The sequence below is a fragment of the Columba livia genome, chromosome 4, assembly GCF_036013475.1.
Source record: "Columba livia isolate bColLiv1 breed racing homer chromosome 4, bColLiv1.pat.W.v2, whole genome shotgun sequence".
Lineage (NCBI taxonomy): Eukaryota > Metazoa > Chordata > Aves > Columbiformes > Columbidae > Columba > Columba livia.
Genome location: NC_088605.1, coordinates 15,588,994 through 15,611,566, shown reverse-complemented (window position 1 = coordinate 15,611,566; position 22,573 = coordinate 15,588,994).

The following is a 22,573-nucleotide window of genomic DNA, read 5'->3' as shown; positions in this document are numbered from 1 at the left end:
AAATTGAATGATGTGGCAATTTCAAACAGAACTGTCCTAAGAAACACTGAAATTTTAGTACTGAGTTAAGTTTGATAGGTTTACTGGGTGGGGTTTTTTTGTTTTGCTTCGTTTTGACTGCATCTTAACAAAATTTTACGGCTAGAAAAAATCTCATGATAATATCTAGCCTATTTCCTCCTCAGAGATATGTTTGCAGAAATTGGTTTTATATTATCTTAACGAAAGGCTTCTGCTTGTAATATTTCAAACCTTCACCTGTCCTTGGCTGCCATGACATTCATCCATCTGACAAAATGGGAAAAAAAACTGCCAACTGACGGGTGAATGCTCCTCTAAGTAAATTTGTTAGCCAGGCATAAAAGGTTCTGTGCTCACTGAGGCTACATTGGCAGCCGCATCCTCAAAGGTCTTGTGATTCCTACAGGCAATGAGTAACACAGGGCAGCAAGACTCAAGACGGGACACTCGAACAATAGAGCTTTTTCTTTTAAGAACAATCTGTTTTCATCAGCCATGAATTAATCCACAGAATGGTGGCACTGCGTAGGTTGCTCTTGGCTCTCTGAAGATGCATATAATGAGATAAACAATGGTCTGTTAAGTTTCAGATTCATTTTCTAACCTCATGAAAATCTGCATACTGCTTCTCAATATTGGAAATTGTCCAGCTGTAAATGCACATCAGTAAAGCACAGAAGGCTCAAATTTAGGAAAGAGAGCAGAGCTTGCATAAAATCTTTTAAAATCTTTACACAAAATCAGCAAGGCACTGAGACCAGAATTTCTTGGCTGTGTAAGCTGGGGTGTCTATGCAGTCAGGCCTCAGCTGGACACAGAACAAGGCAGAGATGGGGAGGGTGGATATGATGAGTTTTTATCCTTCTGAATGTTTTGTAAGAGGTGTGTGCTGCGCATAGACTGTCAGGTAGTGTCTCAGGCTGCCTGCACTTTCTTTCACTGTGTATAGTAGCAGGCATCCATGGAAGTTATCACCACCACCAACAACAGGTTTTGATTTCATACTTTATCTGCAATTAAGACATATTTTATAAGCAGCTCTTTGCTTCATGGGATCATCAGGTCAGCTTGGAGCTTAGCTCATGAGACGGATACAGCAGCTTACTGATCATGTTTTCATCTTTCCATTCAACAAGAAAAGCTTCATACTTCTGATAAGGGTTCCTCCTACACAGAGCACTTACAATCCAATTAAGCAAGAAGTGGAAACAAAGGACATGGGGTCAGATAGTTGGTTTTTTTTATTTTATCCAATGATTTTTCCATATACAAGCATGCAGATATGTATGGCAAGGATGGCATGCAGATTACCTTCTGCCTGGTGACTGTACGAACTGCTAGATGATACAGTCATACTTCCTCTTGCTTCCTCTTTGATCTATTAAATTTTGAAGTTTTTTTCTGCATAGTGGAAGAGCTTCAGTCAGAGAGACAACAGATGCTCTCTGCCCCCTCACTCCCCACTCTGGCTCCTGTACCAGCATCATAGCGTTTGGGCCTCTCATGTCAGGGAAAGGCGAGAGATTTGGGTTTGAACCATCTCCATTGGGGCAGGAAGCAGAGGTGGAGTCTCTGACACCCTTCACAAGTGATCCAGCTCCCGCCATTAAAAACAAACAAACAAACAAACAAAAGAAAACACCAAAAAAACCCAACACATCACATATAATTTCAGGCAGCTCTAGAGTTTAGGTCCTTCCATGTGTGAGAGCTGAGAAAATTACTTCAAAAATACAGTTTTCAGTATATGCACCTTAGTTTTGCTTATTTTAGACACTTGCATCATTTTTACTGGAGAACCTTGTACTGGAAAGCAGCCCCATTAATTCCTGAGCAAAAGAGTTACAAAACTGCATTCCCCACTATTGACAGAGGAGTGGCTGTTTCTCAGGCTGCCTCTATATTACTAGTGTCCAAATTTCTCAGCTGAGTGTATTTCTGTTATTCAGAAACAGAAGGTCTTGTGGTTTAGTGTCTGTGTGGGCAACTTTATGCAGCATGAAGTAGTTCTTTAGAGCTAAGCTGTGCCACTGCTCCCAAAAATTATTAAGGTATTTCTCTTACACACCAATACTTTGAAGCTGGACCTGAATGTTCCCGAGGCACAGCAGGGAGCTCCAATTCTCTGAATCTTCATTAAAATATTACATTCTGTTTCAAACAAAGAATACTTGGCTGCCCTCCGCAGATACCTGCCTGCCACCCACAGGCACTGAGCAGTGACCCACAACTGTCCTTTTAGGGGACTGCAGCTCAAAAACCATCAACCAAAATCTCTGTGGGTCAAGCTGGTATTTGGGTCTCAGAGTATTTTCCTGTCAGGTGTAGAGCAGCTAGGTGCAAAACTGCCTGAAGCAGAAGGGCTTCCTCCCACTGCATTCCTGTGCTATATGCAGGAGGAGAAGGTACCATCTTTGTCCTAGATCAGCTGGAAAATTATTATCTTGCTTCCCTAAAAAAACAGTTTTTTTCTATTTCACTGTTAGAGCAAGGTCTGAGGATGTGACTCAAAGCTTGATTAATCTCTTACAAAAGGAACAAAGAACCAGATGTGGATGGAAAAGGTAGAATAGTCTTTGGCCAGGAACCTCAGCTGAGGAAGGCCTATGGAGAGCTCCACTTCACACTGGTCCTAAGGGGAAAGGACACTTCTTTAGCTGAAAAAATAATAACGCTCTGAAAGGCATATATTTTATTTTCCCTGGGTAACTCACGGACCTTTTACAATGGCAATAAAGTTTTAATTTAAAGCATGAATGATGCAATTTTTCATGAGGTAATGCTTGGTTTAGTCTCTGGCAGCTCTTTGGTCCAAATCTCTTGGTCTTCACTTTTCATGGGCCATTAATGAAGAGATGAACTGCAGAAGAAAAGCTTGATCCATTAAATCCATGCCATTCGTTCTTTTGTCCTCTTTATCTATTGTACCCAGATCCAGGTAGTAACTGGAATTTTCCATAACCACCTACTGGTTATTCCATTTTTCTTTCCTCTTTGGGCAGTTGTTATTTTAGTCAAAGCATAACTTTTGCCTACAAGAACTCCTGCATGTAGAGGAAACTTGCTATGAATGCTGATATTTTATTGACTCATTTTATTTCTCAAAAAATGCTATGACTTTGCATAACTCTTGATCTGGAATGTATTGTTTTGTTGCCTAAAGAAACATTAATCATAAATTCAAGAAAGACAGGAGAACAGAAATAACAAACATGAAACTGGAACAAGAAATGCATAAAACATTGGCAAGATGTAAATAAATTCACCAAACATGCCTGTTAAATCCTAAGAATATCAACGATTTTACAGAAATAATTGCTTACATGCTAAAGCAAAATGTTTCTGATCGTGACTGTTGTATTCTGTTTTGATAGCCCAGGATATTTCACTATCTGAAGCACTGAAGTAATTTTCCTTTCGAAGTAAAAAGAAATATCAGATACATAAATAGAACAAACAACAAAGTTGTTGTTTTTAAAAAAAAAATGAAGAACAATTTTGAGTCACTTATTTTATAAAAAGATAATGAAACTAGTTTTTTATTCTGGAAAAAAAATGCTATGAACTTTTTTAGCATAAATAGATACTTATTTTAAAATCTTCGCTTGACAAGCTATTTTCTTTGAAATATGAACCCAGAAAATTCTCAACCACTTCAGCATCTGAGATCCTAAAAAGCAATTACTTCTCCTTGGTCACAATTTGTCTGTGATAGCCATTTTCCTACCTATAAAACATCCAAGTCTGCCTTCCCCTCCCCACCATGGTGTTGTGGCAGGGGCAGTCAAAACTGCCACTCGTCCTTCTTCTCTGCCCTGATGAAGGTTAATCTACCCACACCAATGGCAGGAGGAACCAACAGCTGTTGTGAGAGACTGATCAAAATGTCCCCCATCTTGTAAAAACTGTCCGGTCGGGGAATCTCTGTCTAACCACAAGGAGGTATGATTTGTGCTGAAGAGGCTGTAACTGAAGACATGATCTTTCTGGTGAGTGTCCCCTTTCTTTCCTTCTGGGGTATGAGGTCCTGGCACAAAGCTGAGGGAAGCAGAACAGAACAGCTCACACACCCGTGGTGTCTGACCACACTGGCATCCCACCACATGGCCAGAGTCTCTAGGGAGGAGTGTAAGGGAGGGAAGGAAGAGCAGTGCCCTTTTGCTCTTCTGGTGCCTTTTCTGTATTTACACATGGGCAGGAGATTCAGTATCAGGTCCTTAAGTCAGGTTTGTCGCTTCAGCCTAGGGGGTCTGGTACTGTCACCCAGCATGGAGGAGTTCAGAAAGTGCACACCAGAAAAACTATGTTTTCAAAGTCAAGAAAAAAAAAAGAAAAAAAAAGAGAAAAGGATTACAAGAGCTGAGGAAACACTATAAAAAGGATTTACCTATTCTCTACCTGTGTCACTTGTAGAGGATTTGGATGGAATCTAGCTGCAGGGAGTCAGTTGTTCTGACTGTGTATACAGTAAGGACTGCACAAATAGGCATAGTCTCCATTCATATAATTCTGTCAACCTCTTATTTCTATACATTACACAGAAGCACCAGATGCTCATGTTGCATAGCCTGCCTGCTTCCACACTTCGTACAGCACTCTTCTTCAGCAGGAAATTGAGCCCACAGTCAACTTCGTTATATGGATTTTCTTCTTAGGAGCTGCTAACATCAGTTAAGTCAGAATGCCAACAAAAGGCAATACTTTTTTCTGAAGTTAAGGGGGAAAAAAATCCAGCAGCAATGAAAGTGCTAAACTTCATTCTAAAGAAGCTTCTAGTGCATATCACTGTTTCTCTGTCTTTTCTTTCTTCCCTACGAAGACATGAGTAACTCACATCCTATCTAACGTGGCACTGACCCGTTAAAAACGCAAAGAACATTTTTAACAGAAAGGAGAGAAACACTAAATAAATGTATACTTATTTTGTTTGTCTCTCAGAATATCCACACAGGCACACACACACAGAGCTTTCAATACTATTTTACTAAAACAAATCTTCAGACCTCCAGCAACAAATAGCCAGTCACTTATTAGTAAGAATGCAAACGGATATTGCAGAGCCTGACTACTTGTGCTTTTGAGATATAAATATCAAAATTGCCTTTTGAAGAAGTAAAATGCAAAAGCAGTTAAAGTTCAGAATTCATTTTTCCTCTTCTTTTGATAAATGCATTTACATTTTAATTTCCAGTGTTTTCAATTTTCAGGAGTGAAAGCCTGTATTTCTGGATGAAAAGCACAATAATAAAATGTTCTCCAGTCCATAATTTTCTTGTAATTCACAGAAATTATCTGAGGGCATATAGCTCATGACAATACATATTACAGTGTTCAGTGCAAAGAAATCAATTGTTAGGGCTGCAATTTCAAACATATGTATATTAATGAACTGGCTGTGGCTTCATTAGAAATTCCTATACAGTTTTTTGCTGACATAGAATCATCAACACTGTAATCTTACAAATCTGCAAAGATTGTCAGAAGTGTGTACATTATTTCACTTATTCAATCAATATGTGTCAATATCAATTACACTGCAGAAATCCATGTAATAGTCCTATTTTTTTAAGTACATATGGCACCATAGATTATGAAAAGAACAGAACGATGCAACATGCCATGTCTTACATAATTTGGCAAAGTAGTGGGACTTTATTTATAAGAAGAACATAATATAAATCCTTTTCTGCTTTTACTGCAATCAGTTCCCTTCCTGTGCTTGAAATGATAATGCAGATTTTGCTAACATAAAAAAAAAAAAAAGGTCCAAGCACTGGAAACACTGTTGGTCTTTATCCATAGCGTGGAATGGATTTTAGCTACACACCTTAATCACTCTGGCTACTAGAAACTGAAGAAAAAATTATTGTGACTTGCCAAACAGACAACAGCCTCTACAGTTAACAACTGTTCAATGCAGCACCAGTCATAAAATATAAGATTTGTGTGCAGAGCTATAAAAAACATACAGACTCTATTATCAGAAAAACTGATACATCAATAAATAACAGAAGTTGAGAAACCAGAAGATAAGCCAAAATACGTAGGAGGTCAACAAAAGTCTGGTAGATAAAGCTTGGAAGCGAGGCTGAAAAAACAGCAGAGAATGAAGACTGCATTCAGCACACTGCTGAAGAGCAGAGACAGGCTGCAAGCAATAACAGCCTTCCCTGGGGAAGCCCACGATTTGATTTCAGCACGGAGAGCTTGCCACGGTGGGGACCTGTCCCTCTGCCCGTGCTAAGGCAGCCCAGGGAGCCCTTTGAAGGCTTGTTCTTCAGGGAGACTGCATTCTTCTTTATTGCTGATACTGCAATGAGGTTTTTTCTGCTTGCAGCAGACACCTTGCCCTGCTCACATTCATTTCTCTTTCCCACTCTAAAGTTTCATGTTCTCCCTGCCTAGGTTTGTGGAAGCTCCCACCTGCACTCCTCACATCTAACTTACTTACGTCTTCTGATCAAGTTTTATTTTTCAAAACTGATCCACATTCTCCTCCCCACATGGCTGTCAGGTCTGTTATCCTCTTTCAGTAGAGAGATGGGACTAAGATGTACCTATAGCCCTCCCTCCTTCAGGTCTAGTGCTGTGGGAAGACCCTTCCCATAGGCATCCTCCTCCACCTCATCCCACCTAGGGAGCAGAGAAACTCTTTTAGAATAGGAAGTAGAAAAGCCTGGCCTTAGCAAGACAGTGTCAGAGAGCTGGTTTTATAGAAATACAGCTAAGGGTAAGGATCAAGACCTATTTAAGCCAGAAGCTAGGACTGGCACTAATGTCTTGGTTGTATAGGAGGCATGAACCCCATCACACTGGAAACAAAGCCACATCTCCCCCTCCCCCAAATAAAAAATAAAATAGTTGGTCTAGGAGACTAACTTCTTTTAAGAAAAAAGTCAATAAACATAAGGAAAAGATTACATAACACAACACTTGCTCAAAAATGTAGTGTCCCCTGATATAAATGATACAATTTCTTTTGAAGAGTAAAGTCCTTTATAAATAGGAAGTATATTCACTTCTACAGTAACTATTCCTCTTTATATTTGCATAATTATACATATTATTCTAAACAGTGTTTGTGTAGTTATTGACATAGTGATGTTATCAATACATTTTTCCCGAGAAAGTCTGTACTGAACCAGTGCTGAAATCTGAGTATTTTAGTGGAATCAAATGCATTGCACTTGTTCACTCCCAAGATCATACCCTTCACATTTTTGGAAACTTAGCCAAGATTGTTGTGTTCGCTCATCCTAAATTTATTTGACCTTAATCCATGCTTGATGATGCACTGAGAAAGCCAAAAGGGACATAGCAGACATAATAAGAGATGTGCCTCATGGCAGGGAGCATTTTATTCTAATGATTATTTATAAACTCCTTCAGTTCCCCAAGATGTGCTTTAGGAGTTGATTATTGTGTTTTTTTCAGCATTTTAGAAGCTGTTCTTAATCATATGACAGATTTTTCTAGATGCTAGAATCGGTTGAGTTTCTGATTAATTTTGTATCAGTTATGATAGTAAGAGGTGATACTTGCCCCTAGTCACAGCCCGTATAGCCAAAGAAAGGCAACATCCCTCCTGAACACCTACCCCTAGTACAAGGAGGCAGTTGAGAGGCTTTATGAGATAAAAGTCTCTTTGATTTCTCCAGATATTTTTTTTCCAAGTTAAGGCTGCAGGACTTGGCTGTGAGTTTGCAAGTGCCAAGGAGCTGAACTGAGTTTTACTACTCCATTACTCATGTGTCTCTATTTTTCCCCAAACCCTTTATATAGCTGCCACAGTTCCTCTGCACCTTGCAAGAGATGGATGAGTCAAGAAACACCTCTTTAGCAATACCTGTAGCACTCACCAAGTGCCAAGTCATCTATTTTATGTAGAATAAAAGCACTAGCTCTGTGTGCTAGACTGCAGGCCAACTGTCCTGTAAATAAATCCTGGTCTTTCCAAGTTGACCCTCTGTGCGCATTTAAACACTTCATCCTGCAGGACTCAGGGCTGCACCATGATGCACAACAGCTGCAAGGAGGAGTCTGCAGCCACAGACAGTTCTGCAGGAAAGTACCAGGGACATCAGCAGAGATAGCTTCCCAAAAAAGTTAATTACCAAAGTAGGGATTAGAATTTGACCACTTCTGCCTCTGACCAGGAGGTCACTGCTTTCTCTTCTCGCCCAGGTATGACCTGGGAGTTTCAGGAGCTGAGGTTTCCCTCACTGTTCTTCTTGGTAGCTAGCCACAGTGGACAGTGGGTCTGTGGTGGGGTAGAGAGGACAAGGGAAATAAATAGCATGGTAAGACAAGGCTTGCTGTTACCTGTATATTGTATTCTCCACTACCAATGTTTGGCAGAGATGCTTGTTTCTTAGGAACCACTGAAGCTATTTGCACACTGCTTGTACTGCAAAATGGCTGATTGTTCGTATTCATAGGCAGAGCTAATTTACCTTTCTGCCAAAGCAATTTTCATGGAAAACAGACTTTTAGACAGCAACTGCAAAAAATACCTTCTTTATAGAAAGACAACTGACAATCAGTAACCCCCCTGACCCCAGTCCAAAAATGTAGCTTTTATGGAGGAGTCTGAAATAATCTATGATGGGTGAGGAGAGGGAAATCACTGCATCCTTTCAGGATTACTTTTTGCTCTTCTAGCATGTACTTCTCCAAGGGGCTGGATCCTGCAGGATGTCAGCAGTTGCTGTGGTTTCTGTGCATGCTGTGATGTCACCGCTGGTCCAACAAGGTCAGATAAGATGTGATGGAGGTTGTGCAGACCAGTGGTCCCACACAAGTGCTGTGCCCAGGACATGCACAAAGACACTGAGTATGCAACTTGCAAAAACCTGGGGGATTTTATAATATATATATAATAATTCGTTAGTGAATTATTATATATATAATAATTCATTAGTGGCCACACTATGACTTTCTTCCAAGATCAGGTTCTCCCACACTTTTGCAAAGCTATGCCACAGCAAGCTGCAGGAATGGGCTTATAACGTGGAAACAGCTACCACGGTGAAAGTACAGTCCTGCTGCACTGCAGCCAACTGCAGAACTGCCTGACGTGAGCAGGATGGGCATGTATGGGACTGAATTAAGCCCACTGTCTCTTCTGCAGCACAAGCACTTCCCCTGTTCCCTTCATCCCCCCCATTTAAGTGCAGGTACAGAAGTTTCTCGCTCAGCTTAGGACTGTCTTCAACCCACAGCCTGTGCAGAACATCTCAGCACATCTGAGCTGTTAATACCTGCCCTCCACGTGACCTTCTGCAGCCCACAGTACCATGCCCTGGATTATCCCAGGTACAAAGTGAAAACAAAATACTTAGAGTGGGCTTTGGTTTTCTTAGTCTGTAACTTCTGGATTTGGTGGGCTTTTCTGCTTGCAGTTGAGCTGACTTTCACAGCAAATAGCATAGATTAAGTTCTGTGCTCTGAGCAGGGATTTCTCATTTCATACATCATTTATAACTTTCTGCAGTGATTCCACAAAGTCAGTATCTCTCCATAACACAAAGAAGAGAGGGATGGAAAATATAGCTGAAAAAGTGACAAACCTGCAAATTGCATTTATGTAGAGGTCTGGTGCCACAAAGCTTCTATAGCAATTTTATGGAAACCTAGCAAATTCAGTATAAATAAATTTGCAGTTTAGGAAAGTTATGCGTTTATGGATTTCAGCATGTACCATATTACAGCTTAGTAGAGATGATAAATATCTCTCACACAATATGGAAATTAAATCTGCTCTTCTATTTTGTCAGATCAGGTCTTTGGCTATGGCACTCTGGGCATAGATTTTGCTGTTCTTCTCTCACAGAAGTTGCAGTAGCAGTGAAAAATCACACAAACAAAATCCACTTTTGCAAAGGTTGCAAATAGTAAGTACCTCAGATTGCTCTATAACTGGCAAGTGATGTCTTTTTCATTTTCTGTTTCTCTAGGATATTCTATCCATCACTTATTACCAGAAAGTGAACAGAGGCTACTATGGAAGAACCCCAGTACATTTTGGTGACATCCTGATTTCAGTGAAAGAAGCAGCAGAAATCCCACAGGTTTTATTAGAGTCACAAACTGCTCCTTTGTACTCAATGCTTGTTTTTATAGTCAGAGCCAGTTGCAAAAATGCTGGTCCTGATCCCACTCTCATAGCTGGATAATCAGGATTTATTATGACCTAAATTAGTGAAGTCAGAATGGTGTAAATGAGAGGAGAACTGGAGCCATCTGCTGTGAATTTCCAGACATCAAAATGCAACTGAAGAAGTGAGAGATTTTCTTACCAGCCTTCAATTCCTAATGGGTCAATGTTTACGAAGAAAAGTCCTGTCGTGCCTGTCACCCATATTTAACTGTATCTTCAGTCAATAGGAATAACATCAGTAGTACACACACGTTCACGAAAACACACATAAGAAAATATAAAATTGAATTCAGGTTGAAATGCTTTTCATTTCAGTACAGCATATTGCCATCAGATAAAGAAAAAATATATATTATTCTCTGTCTAGCTCTTCCAAAGGAAATAATACCAAAGATTTAAGAACATGCATTGGCTTCCTTCCTGATAGGATTTAAAATGTTCTTTTCCAATGTAAGTGCAAAACCAAATATTAGGGTTGAAAATCAAGCACACTAGTCACGCACATTCAAAACTCATGTGAAAAACTTGGACCTGCTGAAGCCAGTGGCACAATTCCCACTGACTTCCATGGGGCCAAGATTCCATCCAGTGTTCCTTGGAGAACATTAAATTGGTCACATTATGTATCTCATTTAATGGACTACACTAACAGGCATGATTTATAAAGATTTACATTCAACAAAGAAATAAATTGCATTGTGGAAAGTATTTAAATTAATGTATCTGTAACAATAGGATCTCTAAATTAGGGTAGCATTCAAACTCACATTTTTGGTACTGCCTGACTTCCTGCTTTCCAAAGAAGTATTTCAGTAAGGGAACTTTGAACTTGATTTCCCGCTTTTCCCACAACAGAACAGTAAAGCTATCATCTAACATAGGAGTTTTATCAAAAGCTTTCTTAAACAAACAAAAAAAAAAAAAAAAGAAAAAAAAAAGAAAAAACTTCAATTCAGAATATATTAAGGCACAAAATGTACAGAGACATGAGTAAATGTTCTTGTTCTAATTTTTCTCAAACCAATTCCCTGCTTATTGTTAACTCGATTACAAGTCTACTGGCTGCCAGTAGGATTGGGATCCAAATTTTTCTGCTAACCAAGTGAAATTGTTTGGATAGTACAGTCAGAATTTTTAACATCTTAATCAGTTTTCTTTCTGACTTTTTTAATAACAAAAGTAATTGGGTACGTTAAAACCGCAATTTTTTAAAGTCCAAGACAAACATCATAATACAATATCCATTTCTTTAGGGAAAATTTTAGTATAAGAATGAAATTAATAGGATCTTATTGACATTACTTCAAAAATCTATAGCAGTTGACAGATTAATCTACTTTCTGTAAGTTTTGTTGCATCTTAATTTTATAGGAGGGCTGGAATTACATATTCTGTTACACAGCCACTACACCTTTTAAAAGGTTATGAATTTCTTGTCACTTCATAGTGGCCAGAACAAACAGATAATTTGATTTGCTTTCTTATATTGCCAAGCTGGAACATTTACCTCATTTCGCCTTGTCTGGTACCTTAGTTGGGCCTCAAGCATCCCAGTGCACAAGATATCAAGTTGTTGTGCCCCACCTGTCACCCCAGGCTGGTCACATACTCCGGCGACTCTGCAGCCATGGTGGGTTGACTAGCATGGGATGGGCAGGTGATACCGGCACCCTCTGTGCTGCAAACGGTGGGAGAAAACAACTGAACCACAGCACAAACCCTGCAGATTCCCGGTGTGGGCAGCCACGGGCATGCAGGCAGGCACTGTGCTGGGACGTGGGGCACCACAGCACCCAGGTGGGGCAGGAACTCCTCTCTGAGCCCCGAAACAGCCATCAGGAAGGCCCCGAGCATGGGGAAAGCATGCACAAAACAACCTTCGAGAGTGATTTTTAACTTCCAGGAGCAAATAATTGGCACCCCCACCCAGCCCCAAACAAAATATTTCCAGGCAAATCTGTAACGAAAGGGAATAAAGTCTGACCACTGCAGGCAACTGTCAGAAACTCTAAATAATGAGATTCGGTTATGGGCATTTCTTAATGCAGAACAGCAGTAGCAATGAATATGCTGGGACAATATGTGGTTTTTTATTCTCTTTCTGTGGAAGAAAATAAATGAGGAACTTCATATATTCGCTGTCTCCAAAGCCAAGAAAGAATAATCACAACCACCCAGCATAACCCGTTGCACAAGCAAGTTGTATAACTTCTTCTGAGTGCGCGATTAAATATTCTTCTAAAAGATGTGCTTTACTTTTGCCATAAACACATCAAGAGATGCTGAATTTACCACATTCCTTGATAAATTATTCCTTTTCTCCCTGCTAAGAAACCTTATCTTCTTTCAGGATTCATTTTATCTAGCTTCAATTTGCAGCCATCTTGTAATGCCTTTCTCAGCAAGATTGAAAAATCTTCAGCAAGAGCCTTACTGAAGAACTGGGCTGCATTTTTGTTGTGCATTAAGCACCCTTCCTTCAAGCCGTCTCTCAATGCACCCTTTGATAAGGAGGTTAATCTGTTTGCAGCTTCTCACATCATGACACTGCACGTTCAGCCACTGGATCATGTTTGCAGCCCCTCTTTGCTTCATAGCCCTTGGAGTCCTGTCCTTTAAATAATATTCCTGTTTTGTCTCACACACACTGCTGCAATCCTCACAAACCAGGGCCTCCCAAAGACACCATCAGGATTCTTTCTCCTGCAAAGCTCTCAGGGAAACCCAGCTGCTAACCACTGAAATATTATCTGCTGCTCTGTCTTCCCTGCCCTCCAAAATGGCTTGACAACAATAAACTTTTACAGCAATTTCAGTACCTAGGCCCATTTTAAATAGCATCAGCTTGTTTTAAACCTCATCTTATGAACACACTCTGTGCTGGATCTCCCCTTGAAGTATCATGGGAAATACAGACCATCACCATAATTGCTTAGGTTCCCTTCTCCTGTCTTTTCTGTTATTAATACTTTTCCCAACCATGACAGCTTCTCACCACAATGGTGCAAGGGGAGGTTTGTCCATGGGGCTGGACAGGTTCTGCCCTCCCTTCCTCGCCCCCCTGCTCTCACACCCTCAGCTTCACCTCCCTTCAAATATTTGATACCATGCCTCACAATGTAATTTTTCCTCATCTGTGATCTTTTTTTTCACAGTGGAAAGAGAATACAGTTTATTAGTTGGATTCTGTGTGTTTTTCTCAATATTAGAAGAAGCCAGCATTTTACCAACTAAAGGAAATTTATAAACAGCCAACTTCTAAATTAAGCAGATGGCTTATTAAGAATGAGCAGTGACTTCTTTGGCACACAAAAACAGTTTTAATTCTTTTTGTATTATAATATTACTGGCTTTGTGTGTGTGTTACAAGTAAGAAGAATGACAGTTATCATAGACGCACAATGTTAAGCAACAAATAAAGAAAAAATCAATTTTGTGGTTTTGTTACAAATTGCAAAGATCTTATTACCTAGCCTTATATGTGTATAACAGAACTAAGTAAAAAATCAAACTCGTAGTGAATTCACTAAAAACCAGTTTCATTTGTTGCCAAATATTTGCAAAACTGATCCAGACCTGCTAGACATAAAAATCACCGTACTAGACTTGTGAAGTGACTGCTGACACCATGGTGCCCCTTCTTCAACTAGCTCAGGGTTAGATTGCTCAGCCAGGATGTAAGTAGTCTAAGTTAGATTGAAATATAGACAATTCTCTCCTTAGAAAGTGAACAAAAACCTCTTAGCATGCGAACAAAAACCTCAGTAATTCAGACAGCCCAAATATGTAGCCTAAACAAACAATCCCATATGAGAAAGTCTTAACTTCATAATTGCAAAAATTAGTAAAGACACATTTTCTTGCAGTGCTGGACAAAAATCTGGAGGACTTTGTTTCACTTTTCATCAAAACTCTCCAAGAAAAGCTTCACACTAGCTTCATGCATATTATATATATATGGACAAAAATGTATTAATAAGCTGTAGATCTGATATTAGAATACAACTTTAATTTCTATGAAGCTAGGCTATTTGGTTTCTCTCCATATATCACATCTTATCAGAAGACTGGAAACAGTACACCAGTCTGAGTCAAAACCTCACATGCCCAATATTTCCTAAGAGATAAAAACAAATTAAAAGCAGACAAGCTTGCCTACTACTCACCTAAAGACTGCGGCTGTTCAGCTGAACCAAACACCTGAGTCAAATCCAGAAACTTGTGAGATTTCCTTTTTTTCATCAGTGTACTGTATGAAACAAGCAGCTTTGAATATACTTGTTTGAAACTGAAGAATATTACTACCTAAGAAAATTAATACACTTAAGGAATACTAATACATCTATATCTAAGTGAAAGGTATGATAATTCATCATCTGAAATCCCTATTGGTATTTTCTTCACAGATAGAGAGCTACCAAGCATTGCAGAATTCTTTTCAGCAGAAAAAGGGGATTATTGCAAAAACTCTATACACACAAGCAAGCTGGCATTTTTATGGCCAAGTATTTGCATGTTTGTTGATTATTCAGTGTCTGCAGCTTCCAGAAACTTTAACCAAGAACTCACTGTGGCAGGGGAAAAAGTTACTACCTTAGTCACAAATATATTCCCACAATGGAGAGTTTCCCAAATTTTCTCAAGTTAGCCTGCACTGTACTTTTCTAGAGTGATGTTGCTGACACTGTCATGAGATATTGGTATATTTAAGCTAAGCCTGAGGATTTCAAAAGACTTTCAAAGAAAGAAACCAAATGACTTTCTACAACTGAGTCTCCGTCTTGACGTTATGAATAATGAATTTGCAGTAATTTCATTTAAAGAGAAGCAGAGAAAAAGGTCAGTTCAAACATGGGAAAGTAAGCATTGTGATTCTATCAGAAATCATGTTGAAAGGATTCATTTTTTCAAAAACAAACTAAAAGAGCAGCTAAAAATATTAATCTTCTTCCACAGATGTTTGATTAAAAAAGCATGAAAGGAGCCCCCAGCCTGTACAGATACACTGCCACATCCAGTCTATGATTCAATTAGACAAAGAAAGCACATATACGTAGGCTGAATTTTTCTTCAGTCATTGCCCACTTTCCATAGGATCTTACAGGTTGGAAATGCTGCAGGAGCTCAGTGCCACACCGAAGGACGCAGCACGGGCTCCCACTGCTGCAGGATTTTAACCAGAGTAATGGGAGACAACTGTGGCATTTTCTTGCCACCTTTTCCAGGTGTTAACAGGATAGTACATGGAAAGAGAGCACATCACAGAGTGATTTGATTTTTGAAATGTCTTTAGCCAGCAGGGCAGCAACTGAGTGCATTTCTAATACCCATATTTTATCTGATCATCCTCTTTAACCAACAATAGTTTTAGACACTGGTGGGTGTCTACATATCCTTTAAGTAGCTGGCCTCTGTTGTAATAAAACGTGGTATTTTCTATCTTGTAGCTACACTTCACCCTAAAGGGCTGTCATTTGTGCATTGGCCATACTGGATAACATTTATCCAGAGTAACAGTGATTGATATTTTTAAGTCTTAAAATATTAGCAATGTGGCAAGCATCTAATTGCTATATTTGGTCTAAAACCAGAAATAATATCCAGTCTGAGCTGAATTAGAAGCCAGACAGTGATAAAACCAAGAGGATTTGTGTGTGTGACAGTGCACTTGATTTATTGCCTCAGACTGCAAGCAGTAAAAGGCAGTGTCAGTACTCATTTTCAGGTGACAAAAGGCATAAAGAGGTTATTATAAGGACTCTAACAAGTTTCTACAGGCTTGATCTGGGAGAAGATAGTCATGTTAGTTGTTACATAGGGATGGGGCAGAAGCACAAGAGACTAACTGGCCAAGGAGGAGATTCCCAGAAAGCAGCTGAAGGCTTCAGCCGCCAAGAGCTGTACATACCCAAAACACAGATTTTCAAAGCTTTTATCTAGTCTTGAGACATTTTAGCTAATAAACAGTAAAATCGCCAAGGCACATAATGTTTTGCTCCCAGGCAAAAAACCTGTGCTCAGAAATGAAGAGCTCAGCACTAGAGCTCATGCCCAGTTCCCAGCAGGACTGACGCAGTAAGGTCCCTTGTCTCTCTCCCTGGTGAAGCCCCACAAGGTCACGAATCCTGGCAAGATGTACCTAAAATAGAGCAAACAGTGTTCCCTTTGGGTCACTCATGGGCCCTGTCAAGGGAAACGTGCTCAGATCCCTGACACACAATCCGTTGCTCAGAGCAAGACCCAAGCATCCATCTCCAGGATACCCAGAGGCAAGCTGCTGGCAATAAAAACCAATGGCAAAATCTCAGCAGAGCCACATATTTTACACTTGTCTCTTCTATGCTTTGGGTGGGCCACTGAAAAAACACAGTCAGTTAGGTTTCACCCTGTCTAATTTCAGCTGCCTGAAAGTTAAGTGTCTGTTCAAGGGGGTATTGCCAGCACAAGGAGAGAGACATTTGCAGGAGGCAATTTATTCCATGCATCTCAAAGACTAGCCTTAGGATCAGACAGCTCACAGCCCAGAGGGCTGTCTTTCTCCCAGTGATTTGGGATCTATCTGTACCGCAAGATGGTGCAATCCATGGTGTGTCCTGTAGTCCAGGTCACCCTGTCATCAGCCCAGAGAAATGCTGAGGCTGCTGGGGTTTCCCTCCAAAACGGGGGCTCAGGTTTTCCTGCAGAAACAGCCATGGCATGCAGAGGGACAGCAAAAATTCTAGTTTTGCCCTACGGTGCAGCTGGGTTGCAGCTGGAGTAGATATCTGAAGATGAGGACCATGGAGGGTATTACAGTGCTATTTATTGTGATATAAACACAGCCTGTATTCATAGCTTAGGTAAGGACCATTTTAGCCAGATGGCTAAGGCGAGGGGAGATGAATCCAGAATTTAATGATACATACCTTAATGGTACTTTTAATGTCACTTATGAAACAACACCAGAATAAATGCTGAACACACACTCTCACTGTCTTTCAGACTGAACTCATGCTAATGTCAAATATGTTTTAATGCTGATTACTTTCTTGAAAATGTAATATATTACAGTAGATTCTATACAAATATAGTGCTGAATATGAAGTAGCTGCATTGAAATATCACTTAAAGGGAACTTTACATAAATAAGAAGAAAGCTGGTAATATTTGAGTTTACTTTTTTGTTAGCATTTAATATTACAGTGTACAGGTACCTTTATCAGTGCTTTGTTTACCATGATTAAGTCTTTAACATTATGTTACCCCAATGTTAGGGAAATTCTACACAAAATGAATGGTATTTTGCGTATTATATTCTTTACTGAGCATCACAAAGAGGTGAACTAGGTGAGGACAGGCCTGTTAACCAAGTACACTTATTCTCAGGTTTTTACAGGGATTTTTTTAATTGTCTCAAGGTTCTGCAGGATTTATGAGCTTAGCCATAGAGCTATCTGCATGACATAGGGTAGATGAGAGAAGAGACGTGCACCATCAAAAAAAGTTATTTTCACTTACAAATGCTTGCTAAAGAAAATGCTTCAAAAGGTACTGGAATAGCTATTCTGTTGCAAAACGGGAATTTAACTAAGGTGCTTTGTTTTATAAGCATTTAAAATAAAACTAATGTGTGTCTGATGTACGGCAATGAAGTATGGGCTGAAAAATCAACTATTCTGAGCAAATAAAACAATTCTCCCAGAGCTGTCCTCTGTAATCCAAATTTATTTTAAGAAAGCAAGTTAAGACCTTCATGGCCTCTTAGAGAACTGAAGTACTCATGCAGCTCCCTCATCCAGCCCATTCCAGAGGTACAGGGCTATCACTCGGCTCTTGATCTTGGGTAACATCCACATCTGTACCACCAAAACACTATCCTAGCAGACTTTTGCTTAACAACTATATGAGTTTCATACCAACTTAGCCAAGAGACTGAGTGAGCTTGAAGATCTTTGGTTTTCAGTTATTACCAAAGTCTTCTTTTGAGGAAAATTGGGCAGCAGTAGGAAACTGTCTCCCTCATTTCTGCCCTTTCTTCAATTATTTGGCGGTTGGTGACACGTTGGGCTGTATGGTCTCTTCTCCAGATATGCCTGGCCACCAATAAACAGAACTGCCAATAGCCTTGGGGGAAAAAAAGAAAACAAACAAGCAAACAAACAAACAAAAAATATATATACACACATAGTTTGACAAAGTGTCTGGCAAATTCAGTCAGTAGCGGTAACTATAGCTATCTGGAAATACTGGACAACTGCAAATTTCTGCTACATGGGTTGACTCTACAGTGCATGGGAACCTTAGCACTTTTTGGTTTTGTTTCTTATATCTGCTGTCTTTGCTGCATTGGACATTCCGCAGTCATACCTGGAGTGCAGCGTCCTCAACACATCAACAGATGTAAAACCTCTCTTATTTACAGTAATCATTGTGTACGTGCTGCATGGCACATACACACAAAGCCTTGCCCAAGAGAAAAACAGAAGCCCAGCTTCCATGGAGCTGAGCCCCTTAGAAAATACTGGCTATGAAACCATCAGGTAGAAAGGCAATTGGTTCTGAGGTTTAAGAAAAGAAGCAAAATAGGTGCATATGCTGCCATTACAGCTTTAAAAGAACATTTTCTCTTCTGGGGATGCAAACAGGACAGAGCCCTGCAGTCCTGGACCAGCCCTGCTATCCGTTCAATTCTTTGAACCTTTGTCCAGCAAATGCTGTATAGAAAAAAAAAATAGCTTTTTACCATCTACCTACAGCATGTGCCGTCACGGGTTCACTAGAGCGGTTCTGATTTACCATGTCTGGTCAGTGAACAGTACACTGAGCCGGTCAAGTCTTTGCAGCCAGGTGAGAAACAGGACAGACAGGAACCTGGTGAGGCAGATCATTCTCAACAATAGTCTCTAATGTAGAATGAAGTGGCAGAAACAGTACATTATGGATATTATCATCATTATCTCTTGCTACCTCTAATAGGTTTTTATATCATTTTGCTCATTTTTATAGCTTGCTGGCTCAGAACCGACATTATTCGTAATTCACTGGAAGAAATGCTTGATTTCAGCTCCCCTTGTTCTAACCATCCCCAGAATGGATGAAATAGGGATGTGACCGTTGGAGTAGAACAACCTTTTCTTGCATGATTCAAACTAAGACTTTTCTAAAGCATGGTATTTTTTATACACAAAGGTATAAAGGAAACTTCTTTTTACATTTCTTTTGGGATACCTTTTTTTTCCCTGTCTTTCTGCTTAAGAAAAATCTACAGAAAGGTGCAAACTGGGCAAAACACAGTCCTCATGAAACTGCAAGGGATTAAGCACTGAAAAAAATCTCAGAAGACTATGCAAAATGGTTACACAAACCCCTGAACCAATATCTGTAGGATTTTCCCAGAAGATAATTGATAGTCTGCCTCCTTCAAACAGCCTCAGGACATGGAACAGAATGATAACTCATTATGGAAATATCATAAATTGTTCCAGCATTTTTTATCATCTGAAAATGAAACTTTTTCTATGAGAAGGGTAACAACAGGTTAGCAATCTGTGTTATGATAGAAACCCCACTGTAAATACAAAATAATTTAAAATCACCTCTCTCCAATATATTCAATATATTCATCAGTTACTTGGATGAGGGAATAGAGTGCACTGTCAGCAAGTTTGCAGATGACACCAAGCTGGGAGGAGTGGCTGACACGCCAGAAGGCTGTTCTGCCATCCAGAGAGACCTGAACAAGCTGAAGAGTTGGGTGGGGAAAAATTTAATGAAATATAGTAAGAGAAAGTGTAGAGTCCTGCATCTGGGCAGGAACAACCCCAGGTTCCAGTATAAGTTGGGGAACAACCTGTTAGAGAGCAGTATAGGGGAAAGGGACCTGGGGGTCCTGCTGGACAGCAGGGTGACCATGAGCCAACACTGTGTCCTTGTGGCCAGGAAGGCCAATGGCATCCGGGGGTGTATTAGAAGGGGGTGGTTAGTAGGTCGAGAGAGGTTCTCCTTCCCCTCTACTCTGCCCTGGTGAGACCACATCTGGAATATTGTGTCCAGTTCTGGGCCTCTCAGTTCAAGAAGGACAGGGAACTGCTGGAAAGAGTCCAGCACAAAGCCATGAAGATGATTAAAGGAGTGGAGCATCTCCCTTATGAGGAAAGGCTGAGGGAGCTGGGTCTCTTAAGCTTGGAGGAGACTGAGAGGTGACCTCATTAATGTTTATAAATATGTAAAGGGTGAGTGTCACGAGGATGGAGCCAGGCTCTTTTCGGTGACAACCAATGATAGGACAAGGGGCGATGGGTACAAACTGGAACACAGAAGATTCCACTTAAATATGAAAAGAAACTTCTTCTCAGTGAGGGTAACAGAACACAGGAACAGGCTGCCCAGGGAGGTTGTGGAGTCTCCTTCTCTGGAGACATTCAAAATCCACCTGGACACCTTCCTGTGTAACCTCATCAAGGTGTTCCTCCTCCGGCAGGGGGATTGGACTAGATGATCTTTCGAGGTGCCTTCCAATCCTTAATGTTCTGTGATTCTGTGATTCCTGGGGGTGTGCCAAGACCCTGCATCTGGCCAGCTCTGGGGAGCAGGGAGTGCACACTACTTTCTACCTCTTCCTTCAGCAGTTTATTATTCTTCTCATGTATTTGCTGAGATAAGCAACGTTCGGGGTTTCTGTGTGCTCTGCAGGGATGCACATCTGAGGGGGCACAGGGAAAGTGGGGAGGTGCCAGTTTGGGGACTCAGAGGAAAGAAATGTTGTAGAGCATGAGTGGGGGAAAGCAGAAGCACCAGGACTGCAGAGTGGGAGTGGGACTGGAAGGAACATGATGGCAGAGAGGTATGAGCATGGTGTTCCAGAGGAGGAAAGCTGGCTCTGGAAACACAATGCTAAGATGGGACTTCAATGGGAAAATGGGATTATGCATGAAACATCTGAGGGGTAGGAGGTCTGAGATGAAAGAGAAGAAATCTTCCATGGGTCAAGAGAAAGCGGGATACAGCCACCTGCAACACGCTGCAAGGCTAATGGTCACCTGCAGTGTGGGCATTAGCTGCTTGCAAAATAAAATTTAGCTACTGTTGTTACCTAAAGAGGCAGTTTCAGGTGTCACATCCACTGCCATTTCACACTGCTAAGTCTTTATTAACCTGCCAACACATTTGCCTTGTATACCACACCCATACTGTTATTTCTGACTATTCTGCTAGCCCTGTGCTTATTGCATTTAGTATCTTTCAAACTGGTGGATGTTTGGTCTGTTGCGCAAAAGGAACAAGAACTCACTGGGGAATACAGGTGAGCTTTCTGCCTCATTTGCTCTGTATCTTTTTCTAGACCATGCATATTTTCTTAATGTGTTTTCTTATTTTTTAAGGTAAGTACAGTCAATTCCTTACAGTCACTCTTCTTTAGAGATTCTTCTTATGTTGTTTATTACTGACAGTGTTCTTTGGTAACCCCTTGTAGTCCTGCTTCTAACAGGGCTGGGCCAGTTCTAGATGAGGTCAAACCAGGAGTGTTCTGGGTGACATGACAGATGACAGTCACACATCCCCTGAAATACTGTATACACATACATGCATTGTGTACACATACATGCATATGTGTTCAGTGTTTGGTTTTGGTAGGAGTTTATATATCATCTCTAAATGTTATCATGCTACTTAGACAAGTACAAAGACTTGCACTTGAGGAGGAGTATAGGAGGTTTGGGATTATCCTCATTTCCTCTGGATGTTCAGTCTAATCTTAGACAGGCTGTCAAGAAATCTCTATTCCCAACACAGTCAAATGTAACCTTTATCTGTAGGAAGTTCTGTTAAGCCAGAAACATAAAAACCTTGAGACCACACTCTTTATCACAAAGTTTTAGCTAACGCTATATGTAAACTGAACCCCAGCCATCAGAGGTCTGAAGCATGACATCCAAAGCGTTGAATTCTGGGGCCTGGATTGGAGAAGAGAAAATATATATATTGTGTGGGCTCATGCTGTTGTTTTCTGCAATTTGATGGGCTGGCCAGAGCGCCAAGACTTTCCTTGTAGGCTTAGGGGATTGGCACTGCCTGCAGAAAAACAGAGTCATGGGGAATGGGTTGATGTTTTAGAGATGGAGTTAGAGTCCTCAGGATAGCTGGGGACAGTAGAAAGTATTCTATACTGCTACACTACTATGCAACAGCTTGTCTGAAATCGGCATATTTGGCTGGCACTCAGGTGCCTATTGTCTAACCTCTTGTCTAGTGGTTGTAAATATAAGTTAAATAAGAGAGAAAAAAAAAAGTCCTTCGGGGACTCTACAAGAGAAAGAGTGTCATAGGGAACACCGACAGGTCCCAGATATCGTCCTCAGGGTTTATGCTGTTAAATTCTGTTCATAATGCATGCTCACACTCTGTTGTTTTTTA